The sequence below is a fragment of the Carcharodon carcharias genome, chromosome 14 (genome assembly GCF_017639515.1).
Source record: "Carcharodon carcharias isolate sCarCar2 chromosome 14, sCarCar2.pri, whole genome shotgun sequence".
In the NCBI taxonomy this organism is placed as follows: domain Eukaryota; kingdom Metazoa; phylum Chordata; class Chondrichthyes; order Lamniformes; family Lamnidae; genus Carcharodon; species Carcharodon carcharias.
Window position 1 is genome coordinate 58,390,367 of NC_054480.1, and position 24,494 is coordinate 58,414,860.

A 24,494-nucleotide genomic window follows, 5' to 3' on the forward strand; every position below is an offset into this window, starting at 1 on the left:
AAATCCTTGAAATGACTAAATTTAAAAATGTGTCCAGCTGCCAGGAGAATCTGTCGACTCTTTCATTAATGAGCAGTACAGAATGGCTGAAGGCTTTGATTATGGTGACCTGAAATCTCAGCTAATCAGGGATAGAATAGTTGTAGGAGTGGTGGACGACACACTCTCAGATATGTTTGAAGCGAAGGAAGATCTAACCCTTGAGAAAGCCATCCAGGTTGTCAGGCAACCTGAAATCTGCTTGCACCACAGATCTATATTAAGGGGAGAAAACAAATCGTGGTACAAAGTAAACCACTGACCGGCCAGAGAAAGCACAAAAACAGGATACTGCAGATCAAGCGAAGCAAATCCCCTAACTAACCAGTTGGGTGATCATGCCAGCCACTGTGGAGCAAAGCGCCCCCACAGGCATGATCAATATCTGGCAATTACAGCCCGACGTTTTCAGTGTAACCACATAGGGCACTTCGGGATGCTGTGCAAAGCCAAAACATCAAAAGGAATGAAAGATCCCAAGAAGATTCACAAGGTCAAGACAGCACACCAAGAGAACACACAGCCATGTTTCTTGGGTGAGGTCAAAAATCCTGGATTTTCATCCTGGAGTGAGGACATCTCGGTTAATGACCATCTCACAAACTTTAAGTTGGACATGGGATCCAATGTCACAGCCTTATCAGATAGAGAACCATGGATGGTGACCCAATGGCTGATGCCACCCACAAAATAAGCTGTATGGAGCAGGAGGCTTCAAACTTCCAGTGAAAGTTATTCTACAGGTGACCCTCAGGTACAAAGACAAAAGAATCCATGGGACCCTGTTCGTATCCTTAACCACAGTTGTTCACTGCTCAGCTGAACAACCTGCATCAATCTTAAACTTTTACAAAAAATTGATGAGGTCAAGTAACAAGGGCCTGGCTCCAAGTATAAAAAGGACTTCCCGAAGCTCCTTACAGGATTGGGGTGACCAAAGAATCCATACAAGTTCACACTGAGGGAGGATGCTAAACCCGTGTCGCTCTTCACACCATAAAAGATTTCCTGCTCACTCATGAAGCAAGTGCAGCAGCAGCTGGATGAGATGACAAATATGGGAATCATCTCCCCAGCCACACAACCAGCTGCATGGTGTTCTGGGATGGTACCAGTCTCAAAAGCTAATGGGTCCATCCATATTTTCAATGACCTGACACAGCTCAATAAAGCTGTAGTCAGAGAAGTGCACCCAATGTCCTCAGTAAACAAAAGTCTGATGAAACTCCCTAAGAGAATGGAGTTTTCAAAACTCGACACCAATAGCAGCTTTTGGCAACTTACCCTTGATGAGGAGTCCATGTTCAAGTTCATTCCCCACTTTGGCAGATTCTGCTTCAACTGCCTGCTGTTTGGAATCACTTCAGCACTGGAAATATTTCAATGCATAATGTTGGCAATTTTGCAAGGCCCAGAGGGTGTCATCTGCCAAAGGGATGATGTTTTAGCTTACAGCACAACAGCAGAGGAACATGACAAAAGACTTACAATAGTTCTAGAATGCCTACAGGAATCAGGGCTGACGCTGAATGAGAAATGCTAGTTCTCCAAAACATCAATTCAGCTCCTGGGACACATCGTGAGCAATAAAGGCATTACTGCAGACCCACAGAAAACAAAAACTATTAGCTCCCAGCTGCAGTTTAGTGAGAGAGGTAAAGATCTCTTATTCCGTATTATATTGCGAACAATTGGACATCAGAATTTCTTGTCATGCCTCTGGGTGCATTTTCAATTGGATTTCCCATTGTAAAGTAAGCAATCCCAATCACATCTATAGGTCTAGCTCCTGCCACCAAATGGAAAATCAATGAGTTCAAGATCCCTACACCTTAGCCAGAATTACAGGATCAGGAGCACATCCGAGTCAGTGACCTAACTCTTCGAATAGTGAGCCTTTAGTTGAATTTTTCAGAAGACAGCCAGTTAAAAGTGCATCTCCAGGTTAAATGTCCAATTAGGTGCAGCAGGCAGGAGAAGCAGTCAGATCATCAGTTGAGGGCTGAGTGTTTAAACAACACAGACTGTACACAAAGTGGTGAACTGAGCCTGGTGGACAGCTGAAGCAATAGGAGGAGAAAGTTGTATACCAGAAGGGGAAGAGAAACCCCATGATTCAGGAATATGGCACTTGAAGTCATGGTGGAAGTTGTGAGGGTAGCAGGCACTTTTTTCAGAGAGTGGCAGGAATAGGCCAGCCAGCCTCAGATTATGTGGATCTCATGTCCCCATGTAAGGACACAGCATTAAAAATCAATTCAGCAATTTGTCTCCCCAACTGGCCTAAATGGAATAACACCAAATTCCTTGTGTTTCAAATTCTTCAAGATACTTGCTTCAAGAAATGGCTCTCATCAGGGCTTCCATACATGTAATATTTTATTGAAAGCCCAGACTCATAAAAGGACTATTTCAATGGGAGCATCTTTGGACAGCTGAAGGGAACTGTTGAGTTTGCTTGATTGACACTTTTATGTGGTTATATTAATATACTTTTCCCTGATCTCTTCTGTCAATTGTCAATTTTTATTTGCACAAGATTGAGATGCAAAGTTGTTAAAGCTTCTGTTATTGATACATTAATTGTTTGATTGATGCTTTTATGGAATTGTAAGAACAACATTTTGTTTTCAAAAGAGGATTGGTGTGTGGGTGTTTTGTTTCCCTAAGCGGTTTCACACATGCCATTGTTACCATAGGTTTTATTGCTTCTTTACATTGTTTATACTGGGTGAATGGGCACAGAAAGGCAATTAGTTGCAATAAAAGATATGAGAGGCTATTGGGGTGGGTGGGGGGACATGAGTTGGCATTGAGTTGGTAGTTGGGCTATAAGGGTCCATGGGAGTGAGTGGGGTCATGAATTGTTATGAAGGTGACATAGGGACATTGAGGGGTATGGGGGGGCATGGACGGGGCATGGGGGCCTTAATTGATAAGACGTCTTGAACATACCTTTCAAAAGGTTCACGAATCTAGGCTGCAGATCACGATTCTTCTAAAAACTGTGAACCATGCTTCATGGAAAATCTAGCCTGACTCCATGTAAATTATTGGTGGTTGTGGTGGTGTGGTGGTGGCAATGGTGGGTGAGGAGATGCACTTGCTCGCAATGGAGCCAGCTATGTCAGGATTGCAGGGTGTGGGCTCACTGCCTGCAGCTTTATCTCGCACCAGCGAAAATTTAGGCACTGGGAATGGGGGTGGGAATCCAGGAAACAGTGGCAGGAATGGCTTCAGAGTTGTTCTGACTCCATGAAAATCCATGCCACATAGTGAGTTTCATGGCCACAACTGTGGAGGCTGGCCATAGTAGTGAAAAGGGACTATCTGAAATACAATGACAAAATGCATAAAAGAATATGGGAAAATGCACATCGTTGACAACTGGTAAGAGAATGGTTGAGAGTACTTGAAGATTATGTCACTTGAATTTTGCTGTTGCATTAAGTCTGTCCAATTCTTTCAACATTTCACAGCCATGTGTGTTAATTGCACTGAGTTATATATTTAGGCATTGAAATCTACATATATTTGAAGTTTGGAGGTAGAATTTCAGTGCTTTGGAAGTTGCTAAGTTTTAGAGTTGATTTTATCATATTCATTAATCATTAACTTTATCATTCTGGGAGCCAAAGCATATACTAAGTACAAAGGAAAATTATTGGTAAGGCAGGTATGCTACAGGCCCATTGTTTGCTGGGGCCAGATTTTTTTTTAACCGGTTTCCTGTCTGGAAGCCAACCTGACAGACAACCTGCCAGACAGGGAATGCTGCAGAAGAGGCCACAGTCCAGAAGAGGAGAGGTTCCCTGCTGCTCAGGTTGGACATGGTGAATGCGGGCTGGAGACAGGCTGAGCAGTGAGATAACATAGAGCTGATTTGGAAAGTTGTGAGGTAATCACAGGGGCTGAGAGAGAGATCGGTGGGTGGGCAGGGGGAAATTAGTGATGGTGGTGGGAGTCAGTGATTACCGAGTGATCAATGATTGCAGGTGGAGATGGGTTGGTGATCTCAGCAGCTAGTATCTGCTTGCACAGAGTGCAAAACAGGTTTGTTTGGGGGGCTGGGGGAAAGCAATCCTTTACCTCCTGGCCCACAAGCAGTACTGGAAATACACATGATTGTTCCATGCAGCAGTCATCACCTTCCTATAGCTGTTGACTCTCCTGAAACCCAGGAAAACTAGCCAGGTAGCATTAAACCTGAACACATGTAAAATCTAAGGCACATAGCTCATTAGAATGTTAAAATGAGCGACCCACCTCCTGAGACTGAATTGGTCAAGTGCCCAAACAGCAGCCATTAAAACAGGATGTGGACATGGTCAAGGTGGGTCAGGAGGGTGTTTGAGATTGTCTATATTTTGACATTCTGCTGGACCCAAGCTCCCAATTTGACAGGTTAAAATTATTCCTGAACTGTGAGATCACTATCAGCCAGGGCTGATAAGAAGCAAACAATGTTCACTTTATTGCATTGTAACCTGTTAGCTGTAAGCTGCAACAGACAGTTCTATTGCTGTCTGTATAGTCGCACTGATAAATATTTTAGGAAACTCCTTTCCTTGTCAGACATCTAGACATCTTCATTATTCCAATTTTGACCATGATTAAGATGGAATTAATGCCTCTAGAGAAAATGGCCTGTTGATTTTATGCATATTATTTTATTCCATGTTATTTGAAAATAGACCAATGATGAATTAAGGTAGCTTTTAATTTCATCTTACTAATTGGTCTTTGTCAGCAGATCATGCCTAATACTTGCCTACAACAGCAATTAACATTGGTTAATTGTATTCACATATTGGCAGAATTTTCCCAGCCCACTGGCGGCGGGTGTGATAGGTGGAGGATGCGGAAAATATGGCGCTACCTGCTTCACGTGGCTTGAAGGCAGCTTGCAATCGTCAGCTCAGCCTGCCAAATACGGGACACATTTCCCGCCATCGGTCAATGGGGAGCTAATTGCAATACATAAGTTTATAATTAAAAGACCATCCCATCAGACTCTTGGAAGCCCGCTGAATTGTCCGTCCACGATGGCGGGAAAGCACATCGACGTGTTTCACAACAACATTCAGGTGACGTGCACTTGGCGGCCTTCAATTTGGGGGAACTGAGGTGAATGAACAGCAGCGTACACCACAGCTTACCTGTTGTTTGCAGGCCTCAGATGCAACAGGGGGTGGGAGTAAAATGATGCCTGGCCCCGGAGGCGACTGCTGAGGGGTGGGTGGTGCGTGGGGGCAAGTGCTGGCCAGCTTCGGAGGCAACTGCTGAAGGATGGGGCTGCCCGGAGGCAGAGGCAATTGCTGGCCAACTTCGGAGGTGACTGCTGAAGGGGGGGGAATTTCTGGGGGCAAGTGCTGGCCAGCCTCGGAGTCTACATTTGTCGGTGGTGGGGGCGGGGTTAAGTACTGCCCTAGCGCTGCATCCTGCACACAGGCAATCAAGGTGGGGGGCAGGATAAGTGAGGGAAGTGGCCACACATTAGGGACACCCATATAAACTGACCATGCCTCTTCAACTAAGTCAGATCAGGCACAGCCACAATGATAAGATTGGGGTTAAGCTCCTAGGCTGCCCACCCATGCAAGCAACACAGAGGCACCAAAGGGCCACCAAGCGCTCCATACCTTACACACTCCCCCCACCCCCACCCCCCATCCCTGGCACAGACGTCGAGTCCGCTACCATCTTATTGGACCAAGGACCAGTTGGACTGCACACGTTGTACAATTTCCTCGCCAACGCTGGCCGTGGAGCAGTCACTGCTGGAGATTCTCATAGCCCCTTGCAATCTCAGCATCCTGGTTTGGACCAATGCCCCCCCGTGTTGCAGGTTGACAGGGCAGCCATGCAACACATGCATCTCTTACTGCCACTTACTGCATGACTTGGCACCAAGGGGACATGGAGGGCATCCACTGCCAGTGGTCATGAAAGTGACTGTGGCACTCAATTCCTATGCCAGTGGCTCCTTTCAGGGCTCCACAGGTGACCTATGTGGGATTTCACATTCCACCATCCACAAATGCATCCATGAGGTCACAGATGCCATCTTCTTCATGGAACACAACTTGGTGCATTTTGCCCGAGACCGGGACAGCCAGGATGCAAGGGCCATTGGATTCTCCCTAATCTCAGAATTCCCACAGGTACAGGGTGTGATTGACTGCACTCATGTGGTGCTCAGGTCTCTGTTATTACACTCAGTGGATTTCATCAACCACAAGAGCTTCCACTCACTGAATGTGCAGCTGGTATGCGACCACCAGAAACATATCCTGCAGGTATGCGCACGGTTTCCAGGGAGTGTGCACGACACCTACATTCTAGTTGCTTGCAGATCCCTGCAGTCTTCCAGGGTCCTCAGAGGCTGCAGGGTTGACTCCTTGGAGCTGGTGCACAGCATCACTGTTCCCAGATGCTGGTGTGTTGGGGGCCAGCCCTGCCTTAAAGGTGCTGAGAGCACACAGGAAGAATGAGAGAACTCTGTGGTGCCTGCCCACTACATTCTAGCAGCAATGACCAGCACCGCTGAGGTGCAGCATCAGTAATGTTTCCAGGGAATGTGAGACTGGACCATCACTGTGGTCTGAAGGCCGCACAGAGCACAAGGAAGAGGCCCTGGACTGAGACACCTGTCTTTTATCTTGTGCAGAAAGGTTTCACATCTGAGTGACAAGAACACTACTTATCAGAACAAGGAGCCACAGACAGGGAGACATTCTTAGGATTTTATTGACAATAGTGAACGTTATGCACAAGTGATCAACTCCCATGCCCAGGCTATGCAACTACTTTTACTTAGCTTTCCCAACCCCGCTGCAATGTCTTGGTGCGCCCCAGACATCGACAGCCGAGGTGGAGGCAGCCTGCTGACTGTGACACCCTGTCTGTGATGACTTTGGCAGGCGTCCTCTGGAGGGCCGAGACTTGGTGGGTCCCAGTCTGCTTTTTGGATCCTGCTGTGTGGCAACGGCACCTCCTCGGCCTGTGAAGCTGGAGCTGTGGAGGTCTCAGGAAGAGGGGAATGGGATGGGCTGGTCACTCCCAGAGCCACCTGGGTGGGTGGCCCCAGACTGTGCACCTCCTGATCCTCCTCCCTATTGATGGCCAAGGGCTCTGGCTGACTCTGTGAATGGAAGGGGTAGCTGGGGTGAGATCGAGCTGCCCAGCACCCGTCTCGAGTACGCACTGTTCGTGGCCAACTATGGCATCAGAGATGGACTTAAGCCCACACAGCGGTGCAGGAGTGACAACCTGGGCCAAGGTCTTCATGGTGGCTGCCATCCTGCCACTGTTGACCTCTTTGTGTTGCAATGCCGGCACTATCACCTCAGCCTGAAGGTGGATGGACTTCTCCATTGTGCCCTGCAATCTGAGGAGTGCAGCGGACTTCCTGTTGTTCCCGAGCTTGCCTTTGCAGCTCCAGCAACTGTGACATGACCAAGTCCAGATGCTCATCACCTGACTCGGACTCAGCAATGTTCTGGCCTCCAGTGGTCTTCCAAGTGCCGGGGACCTGGGAAGTCCCTGTCTCTGCCTACTGTGGATCATTAAGTGTAACCAGATTGTGATCCCGAGGCTACTCTAAAGCTAGGTCCCACCGACTCTGAGCTGGTAGAGGGTCTGGGTGAGCACTGTGACAGGACTTCAGAGAAGGTGCCTCCAGGTTCCTCTTCAAAGATTTCTTCAGGGTTTGATTGGAGGCCATGGGTCATGGACTCTGTTGGCTGTTTGGCAGATGTCCCTGCAAAAGCAAGGGGAGATAATTAGTGCATGGCTTGTGAAAGAGGACACAGCAGTCACGGCGTGGTTGTCTGATAGATAAAAACAAACATACCAGGAAAAACTCAGCAGGTCTGACAGCATCTGCGGAGAGGAATATAGTTGACATTTTGAGTCTGTGTGACACCTCATCAGATGAGGAAGTGAATGAATAAAAAAAAAGAAAAAATTATAACTATGATGAAGAGTCATACAGACTCGAAATGTAAACTGTATTCCTCTCCGCAGATGCTGTCAGACCTGTTGAGTTTTTCCAGTGAGTGAGGACCCTGTGGATGTGTGATAGGTTTGTAAGTGTGTGAGTTGGAAGTGATGAAAAGAGTGACTTATCCTGGCGAAACGGAGGAGATCATTTATCCTTTTGCAGCATTGGGTGGCTGTCCTCCTCTGCAGGGCATTTGTGCTGACCACTGCTGCCCCTGCCTCCCAAGCTGGGTTGGTGACTTTGCAGCCCATCCTGTGGCCAGAGCTGAGGTAGACCACATCCCGGCAGACCTCCAAGGCATCCAGCAGTCACTCAAGGGACCCGCCTTTGAAGCGTGAGACCGCAGTCTTTTTGCCTTTGCTGGCCATGTCTCCCAGGCAGCAGTGGCGAGCTTGCGGTGATAAACACTTTGCTGGTAGCTGCCTTTTAAAGATGGCAGCCAGCGTGATGCAACATTAGGGTGATGGCAAATGGGCGAATGAGAGCCCGCCTACCATGGAAATAGCCTGTTTCGCGGGAGTGAATAAATAATGAGGCAGGCTCGGGATGATAGAGCATGAAAACCTGCCATTTTTGTCGGAGTATAGGACTCCATTTCACCCGTTCACTACCACACTTAATTCTGGGAAAATTCTGCCCATTTTGTTTGCATTTGCACAATGTTGTGACAATCGATACAGATGCCAAGAATGAATGGAAACCTAAGTTGAGATGCAGGGAAATCAATAAAGAGCGAATCAAGGAAACAAAACAACTGTAGAGAATGTGTGGCATAAAATAGGACAGTGAGATAAGTGCAAAATAAGTAGAAGAGATTTGGGAGAAAAGTTTGCAGTAATGGAATCTGAGGCTCCAAGTAGTGAGAAAAGGACAGAGAAAGCCTACCAACTTGATAGAAATAAAATCTATAAAAAGAGCAAAGGGGTGTAGAAGGAATGGACTGTGTGAATGACTTGGCAGGAGCAGAACAGAATGTACAAGGTGCGGGTAATGAGGCAGGCTCAAAAAAACCCAGACAGATGCCAGAAGGAATTGATGGTGAGAGATGATGAAGAAAGAGCATCTTTCAGAGATTGAGACTTGCTGATAAAGAACAGAGCATGTCTGGCAAGGATAAATGGTGAGAAATGCTTACAAAGAACACAACTGGGTTTATGAGAAATGCAGAATGACTGAGTTACTTAAAGCCCTTTGTCTTATCCGCTGTGATAAATTTGAAGACTTTCTTATTTTACATAACCATTTTAGATTGTTCTATGCTTGAAATCCATTATATTATTTCCAAAGTGCAAATGATAGCAACTTTGTTGCTTATGGTCAATTTTTAAGTCTCCAAGCTGTCAACCAACGTTTGTGATAAATTGCATCAGTTCTCAATTAGGCCAGTGAGTTATGCATCACAGGGAACGTAAGGTTAGAGGTTATGGATGAGTCAATTAAAATCTTCCCTACTGTTCTTCATAATGAAGCATACAACAATAGAGCAACTTAACTAAGTACAGAGACAAAATTTAACAAGAAATTTGGTAAATATTCATCTCCCAAAGGATAGTAGATATATGGAATAGTTGCAATAGAGTATGATTGCTGTATGATTCTGTGACGATTCTGTTCTATGATGAAATAAAGATTGCATAGAAATATATATCTGATCAGCTGTTTAAGTGATATTGTGGAACAGTTTTCCACAAAGTGGTCACTTGAAAGAAGCCTATTTCAAATAAATTAGTGCAGTTGGCATTTTATCTGCTATTGAAAATGCAATGCTGAAGTTGTTGCTTGGCCAAAGATCTGGTTTTGGAAAATGGCATAATTCACCAATGGCTTCAATTTCCCACAGAACACTTTGACAATCCTGAAGTAGCTCTGTTCCTTGAGGTGGGCCTGCTGGATGGGCTAATAGGGTCTGCTGTTGTCCTTTTATAACCTCAGACCTCTTTAACTCTCCTCAGCATCTAACTACAGCATCTGCTCTTCCTTCAGCAAAACAGGCAACATAAGACTTGCTGTGTACCTCTTTTGGAGTCAAACAATTAAACTAAATTAAAAAAACGAGGGATAAATTAAACACAGCCACTAAGTTAAGGTCACTGCGAAACCAAAGACAAAATTTAAAGGAAACTTACAACATCAAACCAAAATATGATTAACAGGGTTGATAAATCACCCCAGCCCCCACGGTGCCCACCGGACATGGAAGGCCTTGAGGGTGCCAACAGACACCTCCTGCTCCCTCTCCAGGGACATCCGGCCGCGAACGTAGCCACGGAAGAGGGGCAGACAATCAGGTCGGGCGACCCCCTCAATTGCCCGCTGCCTGGACCTGTTAATAGCTAACTTGGCCAGGCCCAGAGACTTGCTGTGTAACTCTTTCTTGAGTTAAACAATCAAACTAAATTAATAAAATTGGGATAAATCAAGCACAGCCCCTAATTCAGGTCAGCTGTAAAACCAAGAACAAAGTTTAAAGGAAACTTACAAACTTTAAATTAAAATGTGATTAAAGGGGTCGATAAAGCACTGCAGTCCCCGCTGTGCCCACCGAGCACGGAAGACCTCGAGTGTGCCGGCAGACACCGCGTGCTCCCTCTCCAAGGACACCCGGCCGCGAACGTAGCCGTGGAAGAGGGACAAACAATCGGGCAGGACTCTCCCATCGATCGCCTGCTGCCTGGACCTGTTAATGGCTAACTTGGCCAGGCCCAGAGACTTGCTGTGTAACTCTTATGAGTTAAACCAATCAAACCAAATTAACAAAATTGGGATAAATCAGGCACAGCCCCTAATTCAGGTCAGCTGTAAAACCAAGAACAAAGTTTAAAGGAAACTTACAAACTTTAAATTAAAATGTGATTAAAGGGTTCGATAAAGCACCCCAGTCCCCGTGGTGCCCACCGAGCACAGAAGGCCTTGAGTGTACCAGCAGACACTGTGCGCTCCCTCTCCAGGGACATCCGGCCGCGAACATAGTCGCGGAAGAGGGACAAACAATTGGGCGGGACTCCCCCGTCGATCGCCCGCTGCCTGGACCTGTTAATAGCTAACTTAGCCAGGCCCAGAGGCTTGCTATGTAACTCTTTCGAGTTAAAACCAATAAAACCAAATTAACAAAATTGGGATAAATCAGGCACAGCCCCTAATTCAGGTCAGCTGTAAAACCAAGAACAAAGTTTAAAGGAAACTTACAAACTTTAAATCAAAATGTGATTAAAGGGGTCAACAAAACACCCCAGTCCCCGCAGAGCCCACCGGGCACGGAAGGCCTCGAGAGTGCCAGCAGACACCGCGTGGTCCCGCTCCAGGGACATCCAGCCGCGAACATAGCCGCGGAAGAGGGACAAACAATCGGGCAGGACTCTCCCATCGATCGCCTGCTGCCTGAACCTGTTAATGGCTAACTTGGCCAGGCCCAGAGACTTGTTGTGTAACTCTTATGAGTTAAACCAATCAAACCAAATTAACAAAATTGGGATAAATCAGGCACAGCCCCTAATTCAGGTCAGCTGTAAAACCAAGAACAAAGTTTAAAGGAAACTTACAAACTTTAAATTAAAATGTGATTAAAGGGTTCGATAAAGCACCCCAGTCCCCGTGGTGCCCACCGAGCACAGAAGGCCTTGAGTGTACCAGCAGACACTGTGCGCTCCCTCTCCAGGGACATCCGGCCGCGAACATAGTCGCGGAAGAGGGACAAACAATTGGGCGGGACTCCCCCGTCGATCGCCCGCTGCCTGGACCTGTTAATAGCTAACTTAGCCAGGCCCAGAGGCTTGCTATGTAACTCTTTCGAGTTAAAACCAATACAACCAAATTAACAAAATTGGGATAAATCAGGCACAGCCCCTAATTCAGGTCAGCTGAAAAAACCAAGAACAAAGTTTAAAGGAAACTTACAAACTTTAAATCAAAATGTGATTAAAGGGGTCAACAAAACACCCCAGTCCCCGCAGAGCCCACCGGGCACGGAAGGCCTCGAGAGTGCCAGCAGACACCGCGTGGTCCCTCTCCAGGGACATCCAGCCGCGAACATAGCCGCGGAAGAGGGATAAACAATCGGGCGGGACTCCCCCGTCGATCGCCTGCTGCCTGGACCTGTTAATAGCTAACTTGGCCAGGCCCAGAGACTTGCTATGTACATGCACTGCTCTAAGGGATGAAGAAATTGATTAACCCCTTTCAGTATCACTTTTCAAAAACTCCACTTCATGCTGAACTTCTGTTGCCTTTCTCTGCTGCCTTAACACCATCTTGAATGTGAACACCATTCATATCACATGTGAAGGCAAGCACAAATCATGTTCCATCAATTAACTTTATTGGTATTGTGTAATCTGATGTGTAATATACCTTTAAGAAGAATGTTACAATGGAAGATCACATGATCTTATTATCCAATAGAAGAGTAGCACGGGTTACCTCAGTAGCCAGTAGCCAGTAGCCAGTAGTCCATAGTTAGAGTCTGTAGTGTGGAGACAGAGCTTAAGTTGTAAGCACACAAGTGTAGCTGCTGAATACCTTTGTAAATAAACAGAATGTGTTCCTCCTACGAAGTGTCTACTGTTCTACTCTGTCTATTATACCAACTCAGCTACCCCAAAACAAGCGTGCATCCAGACCCAGAAGTCCCCACAAAGTGCTGACCAGGATCCAACAAACTAGTGACAAGAAAAAGCAAGAAAAAGCAACGAAAACAGCGAAGATACAATAAACTGTTTTCGAGAATAAAACTAGTTACCAAAGGAAATCAAGAGTAACAAAATCAGGCAATATGTCGCACGATAATTGCAAGTAGAATTTCCATCCTAATCATCAAAGCAATCCCCTCACAGAATGCCATAATTCAGAAGGATTGATCCTTCTGATCCAGCCACGGATGAACGGTCTTATTAAATGGAATACTTTGCCTTCTTTTTCCAAGCAAACAACATTGCAGGGGAAGAGAAGAGGTGAGCAATCCTCTTATCCATGTGTGGGAGTAAAACCGATGGATTGATTCAAAGTCTGACAGCACCCGATGCCCCGATTTGAAAATTTTTGAGGAACTGGTAGACCTCATAAAACGCCATTACCATCCAAAGCCCTCGGTAATGATGCAACAGTTCAAACTTAACTCAAGAAATAGAGCCCAGGGGAGACAGTTGCTTGTTATGAGGCAAGTTGAAACAATTAACAGGAAATTGTGAGTTGGTACATCTTTAAATGAAGTGTTCAGAGATCCTTTAGTGTGCGGTTTAAATAAGGACACATTTTAGAAGAGATTACGGTCTGAAACAAATTTGGGTTTTAAGAAAGTGTTAGAGATAGCACTGGCCATGGTAGGCACAGTAAGGGATTTGAAAGCCATGCAGGGAGCAAAGAATGGACCCATCCTCCACATTGGGTGGGAAGCCCGAGCCAAAAAGGGCATGAAAATGCAAGGCTCTGGCGAGAAGCGGGAAACAGCCACCGCTGGCAGACACAGACACCTTATAATGATTGGCAGTTTAAAAAAATTAAATGTTTTTATTGTGATCGACACGAGCACCTAATGAGACAATGCAAGGTACGAATCAGGCAGACTTTCAAACAAAATAAAAAAAACCTGTGAGATCTATAATGTAGAAGAGCCTGAAGTAACAGATCCAGATATTTATTATAAGACTATCATTCCCACGTGTCCGTCCTTGGCCTGCTGCAATTTTCCAGTGAAGCTCAACGTAAACTGGAGGAACAGCACCTCATCTTCTGATTAGGCACTTTACAGCCTTCTGGAAATAACAGTGAGTTCAACAACTTCAGATCATGAACTCTCTCCTCCATCCTCACTCCTTTTGATCCCCTTTTTTCAAATATTTATTTTTTATTTTTTATATATACCTTTTTTCCCACCTATTTCTATTATTTTTAAAGATTTATTTCCATTCATTGTTTTATCCCCACCTTTTAGCCTATTTTGATCTTTTCCCCCACACTATCCCCTCCCCCTACCCCACCCCCACTAGGGCCACCTGTTACTTGCTCATCCTGCTTTCTACTCTTAATGTCCCCATTAGCACCTCCTTTAGCCAGTATCACCACCACCCACACCCCTGTAACCTTTTATTTCTGACATCTTTTGCAATGTCTCCTTTGCCTCCATCTACCACTGGCCTTCTACCCAGCTTCATTTGTCCCACCCCCTTAAACACTATATATTTCACCACATTTCTACTTCTCTTTAGTTCTGAAGAAGAGTCATACAGACTCGAAATGTTAACTCTGTCTTTCTCTCCACAGGTGCTGTCAGACCTGCTGAGTTTTTCCAGCAATTCTTGTTTTTGTTTCAGATATTTATTCATTGTGTAACTTGAAGGTTGGGAAAATAGAACCAATATATGTAACTGTGAAGCTAAATAAGAGGCCTATTAAAATGGAAGTGGACACAGGAGCTTCCACCACAGCAATTGGTGAGCACACCTTCAAATATCTGAATTATGGTGAACATAAATTAAATTTGGAAGAAACAGATGCCAAATTCAAAACTTACACAATAGAAAACATACGAGTCTAAGGCATAAGAAGAGTTACTTTTCATTACGGAAGCCAATTGATAAAACTACCCTTCATGGTGATAGCAGGCGTGGGGCCAAGCCTTCTTGGATGAAACTGGCTAAAGGAGATTAAGGTAGAATGATCTGAAATTTTCCAGCTGAGAACAAGTGGGTTACGAGAGCTACTACAAAAATATGCCTCAGTCTTCAAGGACAAACTTGGGAAGATCCAGGGGCTGGAAGCAAAAATTCATGTGGACCTAGAGGCGACCCCTTGATTCATGAAGGCAAGACCTTATGCATTGCGGGAAAAGGTTGATACCGAATTGGCCAGATTAGAGAAAGTGGGAGTTATACAACATTTGCAGTTCTCCGATTGGGCAGCACCAATAGTCCCCTCCTTAAACCCAACTGAAGTGTTCGAATTTGTGGAAATTACAAATTGACGGTTAATAAAGTGGCTAAGCTGGACAGACACCCCATACCAAAAACTGAAGAACTATATGCTAAGTGGAACTGCCTACATGAAGCTTGACAAGAATCATGCTTATCAACAATTAGAGTTAGTGAAAGCCTCCCAGGAACTTGTCACAATTAATACACATAAAGAGTTGTACCAATATATCCAGTTGCCTTGTGGTGTCTCCTGAGCTTGTGCCACATTCCAGGGAACAATGGAAAATTTACTTCAGGGACTGCCCCCACATTGTAGTTTATTCAGATGATGTCCTGGTGACAGGACTCACTGAAAAGGAGTACTTGGCAAACTTAGATGAAGTCTTAAAACACTTGTTGCAGGTTGGAGTGTGTTTAACAAAAGAAAAGTGCACATTCGAAGTGAAGGAGGAAATCTATTTGGGTCACTGGGTAGATTCACAGGGCCTTCACCTGGTTGAGGAAAAAGTGAGAGCCATAAGAGAGGCACTTGCACCAGAGAGGCTCTTAGGGATGATCAATTACTATGGGCGTTCTTCCCTAACTTGGCTATAGAACTGGCACCTCTGTATTACCTACTCAAGAAAAAACAACATTGGTCTTGGCACATACCACAGAAAGGAGCTTTCATAAAGATTAAAAAATGCACACGTCCAACCTGTTAGAACATTATTACCAGAAGAAAGAATTGGTCTTGACAAGTGACGCATCTCCCTACAGAGTGGGAGCAGTGCTCTCCCATCGAATGGACGACGGCACAGATGGCCAATAGATTACGTATCAAGAATGCTCACCACAGCGGAAAAGGGATACTCACAGATAGAAAAAGAAGGCCTGTCAGTCATCTTTGGTGTCAAGAATTTTCAGTATGTACAGGGCTGCCATTTTACTATTGTTTCAGACCAGAAGCCATTGCAAGGATTGTTCAGCGAGGACAAAGCTATATCACCCAAAGCCTCAGCAAGAATACAAAGATCCTGGCAAATTATGAATATACTTTCATCCACAGGCCTGGAAGTCAAATTACAAACGCTGATGCTATCAGTCGTTTTCACTTACAAGGAAAAGATGAGGATGTCCTAGTCCTTCAAGAACTCATTTTATTGTTGAACTTCTTAGATTCATCACAGGTATGTGCTAGACAGACCAAAGAATGGACAAGTCGAGACCCAGTCTTATCCAAAGTATGAGAACAAGTTCTTCATGGTTGGTCACAAGAGCAGGTCTCCGCCGAAATGAAAACGTATTTTAACAGAAGGCATGAAATGACTACCCAGGATGGTATTTTATTGTGGGGAGCACGAATGATAGTTCCTCCAAAAGGAAGAAAGCCATTGTTAATAGAACTACAAAGTGCACATCCAGAAATTTCCTGACTGAAGATCATAGCACACAGCTATCTACAGTGGCCTGGAATGGATGGAGAAATAGAGAGCTTAGTGAAGAATTGTGTGCAGTGTCAGCTAATGCAAAAGTTACCTTCAACAGCTCCATTATACCCTTGGGAGTGGCCAGGAAGGCCATGGGTACAATTACACATTGACTATGTGGGACCTTGCATGGGTACAATGTTTCTTCTCATTGTTGATGCCCATTCAAAATGGATGGACATATATGAGATGAAGTCACCAATGTCTTCTGCTACAATTGAGAAGCTCTGTCAAAGTTTTGCCATTCACAGATTACCAGAAGTGGTCATATCTGATAATGGCACGGCATTTACAACTGCTGAGTTTCAACGGGTTATCAGCCTCAATGGTATCAATCATGTAAAAACTTCACTATACCACCCTTCCTCAAATGGACTGGCTGAAAGGGTGGTTCAAACATTCAAGTCTGGCATGAAGAAATTAACTGGAGATTCCATAGCAACCAAGCTAGTGTTCTTTCTTTTCCATAATAGGACCACTCTTCACAAAACAATAGTTGTAACACATGCAGAGTTATTGATGAAACACTATCTCAGGATGAGATTGAGCTTAAAAATGCAGAATTTAGGGGGGATGGTGGAAAGGACGCAGGGAAGTCAGAAAACTAGACATAACTGGCATATTCATGACAGGAAGTTTATTGTGGGAGAGATGGTATAAGTGAAGGATTTTGGACAAGGACCAAAGTGGTTATTGGGTGAAATAAGTGCAGTGACTGGACCTCTTTCTTATCACATGAAGGCGGAAGACTGAGTCATACGGAGACATGTGAATCATATAAGGAGGAGAGAAACCATTCACCAAGAAATGATTCCAATGAGTCAACATTTCCTAGGACAGTTGTATCTAAAGGGTTGACTGTACCTGCAAGAACTGAGGAAACAGATTTGCTGGTGCCCACCGAAGAACCTAATGTTCAGAAAACTGCAGAAGAAGAGGCTCCTGACAAAGCATCTGAAACTGTAGAGCTGAGATGTTTTACATGCATAAGGAAACCCCCAGCAAGGCTGAGTCTGTAAATTACTTAACTGTGTAAATAATTTAATATTTTGAGACAATTGTAATTGTAACTGTAAAATGTATTTCTGAGTAAAGGGGAAGGGATGTGATAATCTGATTTGTAATGTACCTTTAAGAAGAATGTTACAATGGAAGGTCACATGATCTTAGTAGCCAATAGAAGAGTAGCATGGGCTACTTCAGTAGTCAGTAGTCTATAGTTAGAGTGAGTAGTGTGAAGACAGAATTTGAGTTGTAAGAACACAAGTGTAGCTGTTGAATACCTTTGTAAATAAACAGAATGTGTTCCTCCTAAGAAGTGTCTACCGACCTACTCTGTCTATTGTACCAACTCAGCCATCCCAAAACAAGTATGCAACCTGGATTCAGAAGTCCCAACAAACTGGTGACCAGGATCCAACGGGTATTGATTTTATTGATTATGGTTTTCATACAATCATAGAATGGTTACAGCACAGAAGAGGGCCATTTGTTCCATTGCACCTGTACTGGCTCTGTGCAAAAACAATACACACAGCCACTCAGCTGCTTTTTCCCCATAGCCCTGCAAACTTTTCTTCATCTTGTATCAATTGATTTCATTAATTGGTGCTTAATGTACCAAAAACCCATTAATGTCAGGGCTATACATTAACCCTGGAGCAACTTTAGAAGCTTATATAAAAATAATGATCATTCCATTCTTCACAAAGCATGTCTAGAGGAATGCCATTTCTCGTACTGAATAGCATTGGTCAGTGCCAGGCCTAGAAAGCAGCCAGACACTCTGATCATGACTTTGATATTGTACCATAATGTCACCTATTTCAGCTTGACAATGGTATCTAGATCTGGATGGAAATAGGATCAGAGAAAAGTTAAGATTAGCAATATCCAAAAATCGCTGTGATAAGAAACATAGCTCCAGACTATATGGGCCTGCAGTTGGTCGAAGGGAAAGATCTTGACTGTCAAAAAATAGGTTTGATGGTCAAAAAACCTTTGGCAAGAACTTAAAAAGGAAATTAAAATAAGATGCAAGAAAAAAATCATTAACAAAACAGGTAAACAAGCTTAAACAAAAACAGAATTACCTGGAAAAACTCAGCAGGTCTGGCAGCATCGGCGGAGAAGAAAAGAGTTGACGTTTCGAGTCCTCATGACCCTTCGACAGAACTCCAATTTGTAAGGAATAATTGCCATTGGTGATTGTAAGAAGATAATTCCATTGAAGTTTGTGATGACAGCTCGTTTCTACTTATGGGGGAATCCAAAGCTATGGGTCATGAATACAAGATAGTTGCTAATAAATCCAGTAGGGAAATAGGAGGGTTTTCTTTATTCAGAGACAGGTTAGAGTGTGGAACTTGTCATCAAAGAAAGTGGCTGAGGCAGATAGCATTGAAACTTTCAAGAGGAAATTAGATGAGTACATGACAGTAAAGGCAATAGAGAGATGTGCTGAAAGGCTGAGATGAAGTGGATGGAAATGAGGGAGATTCATATGGAGCACCAGCACAGGATAGTTAGATCAAAGGATAAGTTTGGTTCTGTACATTCCTTGCAATTTATTGTCATCACACCATCCCTCTAATTATTCTTACCATGTTGATAGCAGTCTTATTTAATAACCAGATGATTTGCTACTGTTAAATTAAAGGCTTTTTTGACAGAAGGATTCATATCTAATTTCAATAATAGTGTTTTTTAAAATAATTTGTATGTGATAGAAGACTAGGGCCCTGATATTTATGACAAAGTATGAAGGGAGATGGAGGGAAGAGTTGTGGAGGGGAAAGCCAGAAGTATAGGGATCAATAACATCCTGTAAATATTAATTACAGGATATCTTATAAGTTTTTTCTGCAAATATTACATCCAAAGTTGGCCTGATTGATAGGCTGCATGCCTGTTGAGTGGGGTGGGAAAGCTTTTGTAATTTCTAAAATTTCCCAATCTTCTGGCCTACCATGAATCTTTGCAATGTTGTATATCTTTTTTTTCAATTTGATATCACCCTTATATTCCTTAGTTAACCATGGATAGTGCATTCTTCTTGGATTGTCTTCCTTTCTCAATGGAATATATATATTTTTAACAGTGAAATATCTCCTTAAATGCCTACCAATGTTTCTCTACCTTCTTAACTTTTAACCTCTTTCCCATTCCTCTTTAACCAACTCTGTCTTCATACCCTTGTAATTGCCTTTATCTATGTGTAAGAGATTTGTTTCAGACCTAAATTTCTCACCATCACATAGAATGAAGTCATTAATTAATCCTATCTCATTGCACATTAGCAGGTCTAAAATAGCCTGTTCCCTGCTTGGTTCCAGAACATTGTGTTCTATGAAACTGTTCTGAATATACTTTATAACACATCCTTCAGGCTACCTTTGCCAATTTGATTCATCCAGTCTATTTGAGGTTTAAAATCTCCCACAATTAATATGCAACTTTTTTACAATACCCTGTAATTTGTTCATTTATACTTTGTCCTACAGTATAGCTACTGTCAAGGAGCCTATAAAAAATTCCTGCCAGTAACTTATTTCTTTTGCGAATTTTGATCTCCACCCAAACTGATTCTACATCTTGATCCTCCAAACAAGATCATTTCTCAACGACTGTACTGATCTCATCCATTATTAACAGAGCTACTCCTTTTCCTTTCTCCCTGTCCTTCTGAAATGTAAAATATCCTTGAATATTCAGGTCACAGCTGTGGTCAGTTTGCAACCATATCTCTATAATGACTATCATATCATGTTCATTTATTTCTATTTGACAATCAATTCATCCATCATTTTATGAATGCTGTATGCATTCAGATAAAAATACATTAAGTTTGTCTTTTGACCATTTCCCCCTATTCTAACCTTATTTGCCACTGCAGTCTCATATTTGAACACTCTGTCTCCTCCTGTCACACTCTGGTTATCTTTAACCATATCACTACAATGCCTTGTCCTTTCTTTCCAAATCTTCCCTCACATGAATCCTCAATCCCATTATTTAGTTAAAAACACTCTCTACAGCCCTAGTCATAAGATTCATGAGCACACTGGCCCAGTGCAGTTCAGGTGTAAACTATCCCAATAGCGCAGCTCCCTCTTTGCCCAGTACTGGTACCAGTGCCTCATGAATCAAAAAACATTTCTCCTGTGCCAATATTTGAGCCATGCATTCAACTCTCTGATCTTATTTACCCAATGCTAACTTGCTCATGGGTCAGCTAGTAATCATAGTTCTGCATTTTAATTTAGTCCCTAGTGGTGAATAGTCCCCCAGCAAAAACTCTTTCTTAGTCCTACCTATGTTGTCGGTACCCATGTGGATGACAACACCTGGATCCTTCCCCTTCTCACTTAAGTTCCTCTCCAGCCCTGAGAAGATGTCCTTAACCCTGGCACTGGACAGGTAATACAGCCTTTGGAACTCATGCTGTCAGCTGCAAAGAACAGTGTCTATTCCCCTAACTATCCTATCCCAAGCTATATTTACTTCCTTTTTGCTCCCCCCATTTGAATGGCTCCCTGCACCACATTGCTGTTGCTTGTTAGCTCATCCTCCCTGCAGTGCCTGCTCTCATCCACACAGCTGCAAGAACATTGAACCAGTTGACAATTTCAAGGACTGAGGCTCCTCCACTGCTACTTTCTGGATCCCAATACATTCCTCTCTTACAGACATACCCTCCTGCCCCTGACCACGGACCAAGTCTGAAGTACCTAGCCTAAGGGCTGTAACCTAGGGGAGATGGTGGTGTAGTGGTGATGCCAGTGGATGCCCAGGCTAATGGTCTGGGTATATGGATTCAGATCCCAATACAGTGGCTGGTGGAATTTGAACTCAATTATTAAATCTGGAATGTAAAGCAAGTCTTAGTAATGGTGATCATGACAACTACCATTAATTGCTGTAAAAGCCTATTTATTTCACTAATGCCCTTCAGAGAAGGAAATCTGTCACCCTTACCTGGGCTGGCGACATGTGACTCTAGGCCCACAGCAAAGTGGTTGACTCTTAACTTCCCTATGGAATGGCCTAGCAAGCCATGCAGTTCATGGGCAATTAAGGATGGGCAACAGCTGCTGGCCTTGTCAGCAATACCCACATCCCATGAAAGAATAAGGAAAAATGTAGTGTCTGAAGTTTGGAGCCAGCTCATCGAGCTGCAGTCACTTATTGCAGATGTATTTGCTGTTGCTCACATAGGTGTCCACCAATATCCCACATACTGTAGCTGCAAGACATCACCTGCCCTGCTATCTGTATTTTGTTTCTGTTTAACTAATTTGGGGCTGAATTTTTTGCTGAGTAGGCGGGCACGTGCCTGACCTGCTGAAGCATAAAGTGGCGTGTGATATTTCGGTCAGTGGGCGCAATGCACCTGCCAACAATTAACAGGCCTAGTAAAGCCATTAAAGTATTAATTGGAGGTAATTATTCACTGCCCGTCCAGCCTTATGGTTGGCGGGCAGGCAAAAATGCCAAGCAGCCTTTGGATTTTTTATGAAACCTCATCCACAGTCGGGATGAGGTTTCCAACAGGAATTAAAAATAAAGTAAAAATTTTGAAATCCCATTTATAACATGTCCCTGCTCATGTGGCAGAGTCACATGAAAGGACATGTTTTTAACATTTGTAAATACTTTATTTTTGATTTAAAAAAAATTCAGCTCCCTGAGGCAGGCACCTCTGTGCCTCAGGAAGCTTTCATTGCACGCAACTGCGCGCATGCGCAAACTTCCACGCTTGCCCTCCTCCTACCGTTAATTGGCCAGCCAGTGTGAAATCGATGTCAGGGCCCGATTGTGAGTGGTGGCCGGCTTTGCGACCACTCCCGGGCTCACCCACCTCGCCAGCCCGACAAGGTAAAAATCCTGCCCTTGGTTTCTAGCATTGAATATCATTCAATAATCATCTGTAGTTCCATTATAGAGTTTAATTAGTAATGCTATAAATTTAATATTTCTCCCCAGTATCAGTTTAAATTGCTTTCTCCAGTTTGGGGGGCTGGTGGAGAGGAAGACTAAAAGCTCACAAATCATTTACCTATGCACCTAATTAATGCCTCTGGGCTTCAGCTCTCAGGTCTCACTGTCTCTGGCTCTCTCTCATGGACCATTCCTTTTTGTGAAAACCAGAACAACATCTCCTTCCTGACTGCACCAAAATCCTCGCTTACCAAATTCCCCTACCAGAAAGCTTTTATACCGTTTTGCATTCAGCAACATTCAACAGGCATCAAATGCACTCACTTGTGATCATCCGCACTCACAAGTGATCATTTGGCATCCCAAGTAATCAAATAATGATCAATTGCCATCATTGATGATCAACTGACATCAAATAGAATCATAAAAAGCTCAAACAAAATCATTTAGCATAATGTAATTGCCTTCAAAGCACCCAGAAGCATTCAACTGACATGAAAAGCAATCATAGAGCTTATTTCTGAGGAAAATTTTCTAAGTTGTAGTGGTCATGATATAACTTGACTAAGGGCAAAATCATCCCAGATTTGCACTAAGTGCGGTAGTGGGCAGGTAAAATGTCATTTTACCCGCTAGTCGCGATGGCGAGTTTTCACGCTGTATCATTGCAAATCCGCCACATTATTTATGCATTCCCAGGAAACACACCGTTTCCACGGCGGGTGGGCTCTCATACGCCAGCCCGCCATCACCCTGCCGCTGCATCACACCGGGCACCATATTTAAAGTCCAGCTACAAGCACACATCTCAGTCCTTCCAGACCACGACTGCTGCATGGAAGACATGACCTTGAAACTGAAGAACAGCCCCCCAGGTTCAGCGACGCGTCCCTCGAGCGCATTTTGGATGACATGGAGGCCCGCTGGGATGTCCTCTACCACCGCTGTGGCTGCAGGATTGGCAGCAACAGCACTAACCCAGCTTGGGAGGCAGTGGCAGTGGTGTTCAGCGTCAATGCCCTTCAAAAGAGGACCACCACCTAGTGCCACAAGAGGATGAATGGATCTCCTCTGTTCTGCTAGGGTAAGTCACCCTTCTCAGCACCACACACACACAAACCCATCACACATCCACAGGGCCCTCACTCACTGTTGCTTCACAGGAAATCACCATTCATTCTCTCACACTCACGGTCATTGTCCTCATCCCATCCATGGGACCACTTACCACCCACACAAGCCAGGCATACTTAACATCCAGCCTGGCAGGTGCCCTGTTTACACTATCTCCAACTCTATCCATGCAGGATAAGCTGGCACAGAGCAAGAGGGAGAGGTGACAGACCGGTGGCAGAATGTCCAAAATCAAGGTCCTTACGGACTTTGAAATCAGAGCCATCTAGCAGGCCAAGAGAGACTGGATCGATCCTGTGCTGATGGTGAGATCGGCGTTGGTCTACCAAGTGAGGCAGTGCAACATCCATCAGATAACCATGCTGCGAGTGATGTGTCCTGTGCTTATCATTTCTGCCAGAATGTAGTGGGCAGGTGTCTTAGACTTCTCTCATTCTCTCTGTGTGCTCTCAGCACCTTTAAGGAGGGGTTGGCCCCCAACTCTTTAGCATCTGTGACAAGTGACACTGTGCTCCTGAAGGGCCCAGGTGCTGAAGTTGGACAAAAGCTCAGATGTTTCTAAAGTTTCATGGCTGCATCTCTATGATATGACCTTGATCATGGAGCATAAGTGAGCTTCCCTCTGCCAAAGAGGAGTCAGACGTTCTCAGAGCTTGTGTGAAGACCTATGGAGCATCCTCACTGCATGTCGTATTCATCCTCCTGCAATCGAGCAGGGCTGGTCTGCTCTTGTTACCAGCACACCCCCCACTCCCATCCACCCCCTGACACCCCACCATCAGTCGCCTCAACAGCAAGGCTGTCCTTAAATGTCACCCCTCTGCCACAAGTCGCTAGGGCTGCCTTAACACTGTCCTCCCGACACCCCTGAAGCTTGAAGTCCAACAGGTGACCCTGGCAAGTGCTGCACAATGTTACTGTGTACTCACCTCCAAGTTCCCCTCAAGGTGAAGGCTACCAAATGCACACCTTTTATGTGTTGTTGTAAAACATGTCGGCATG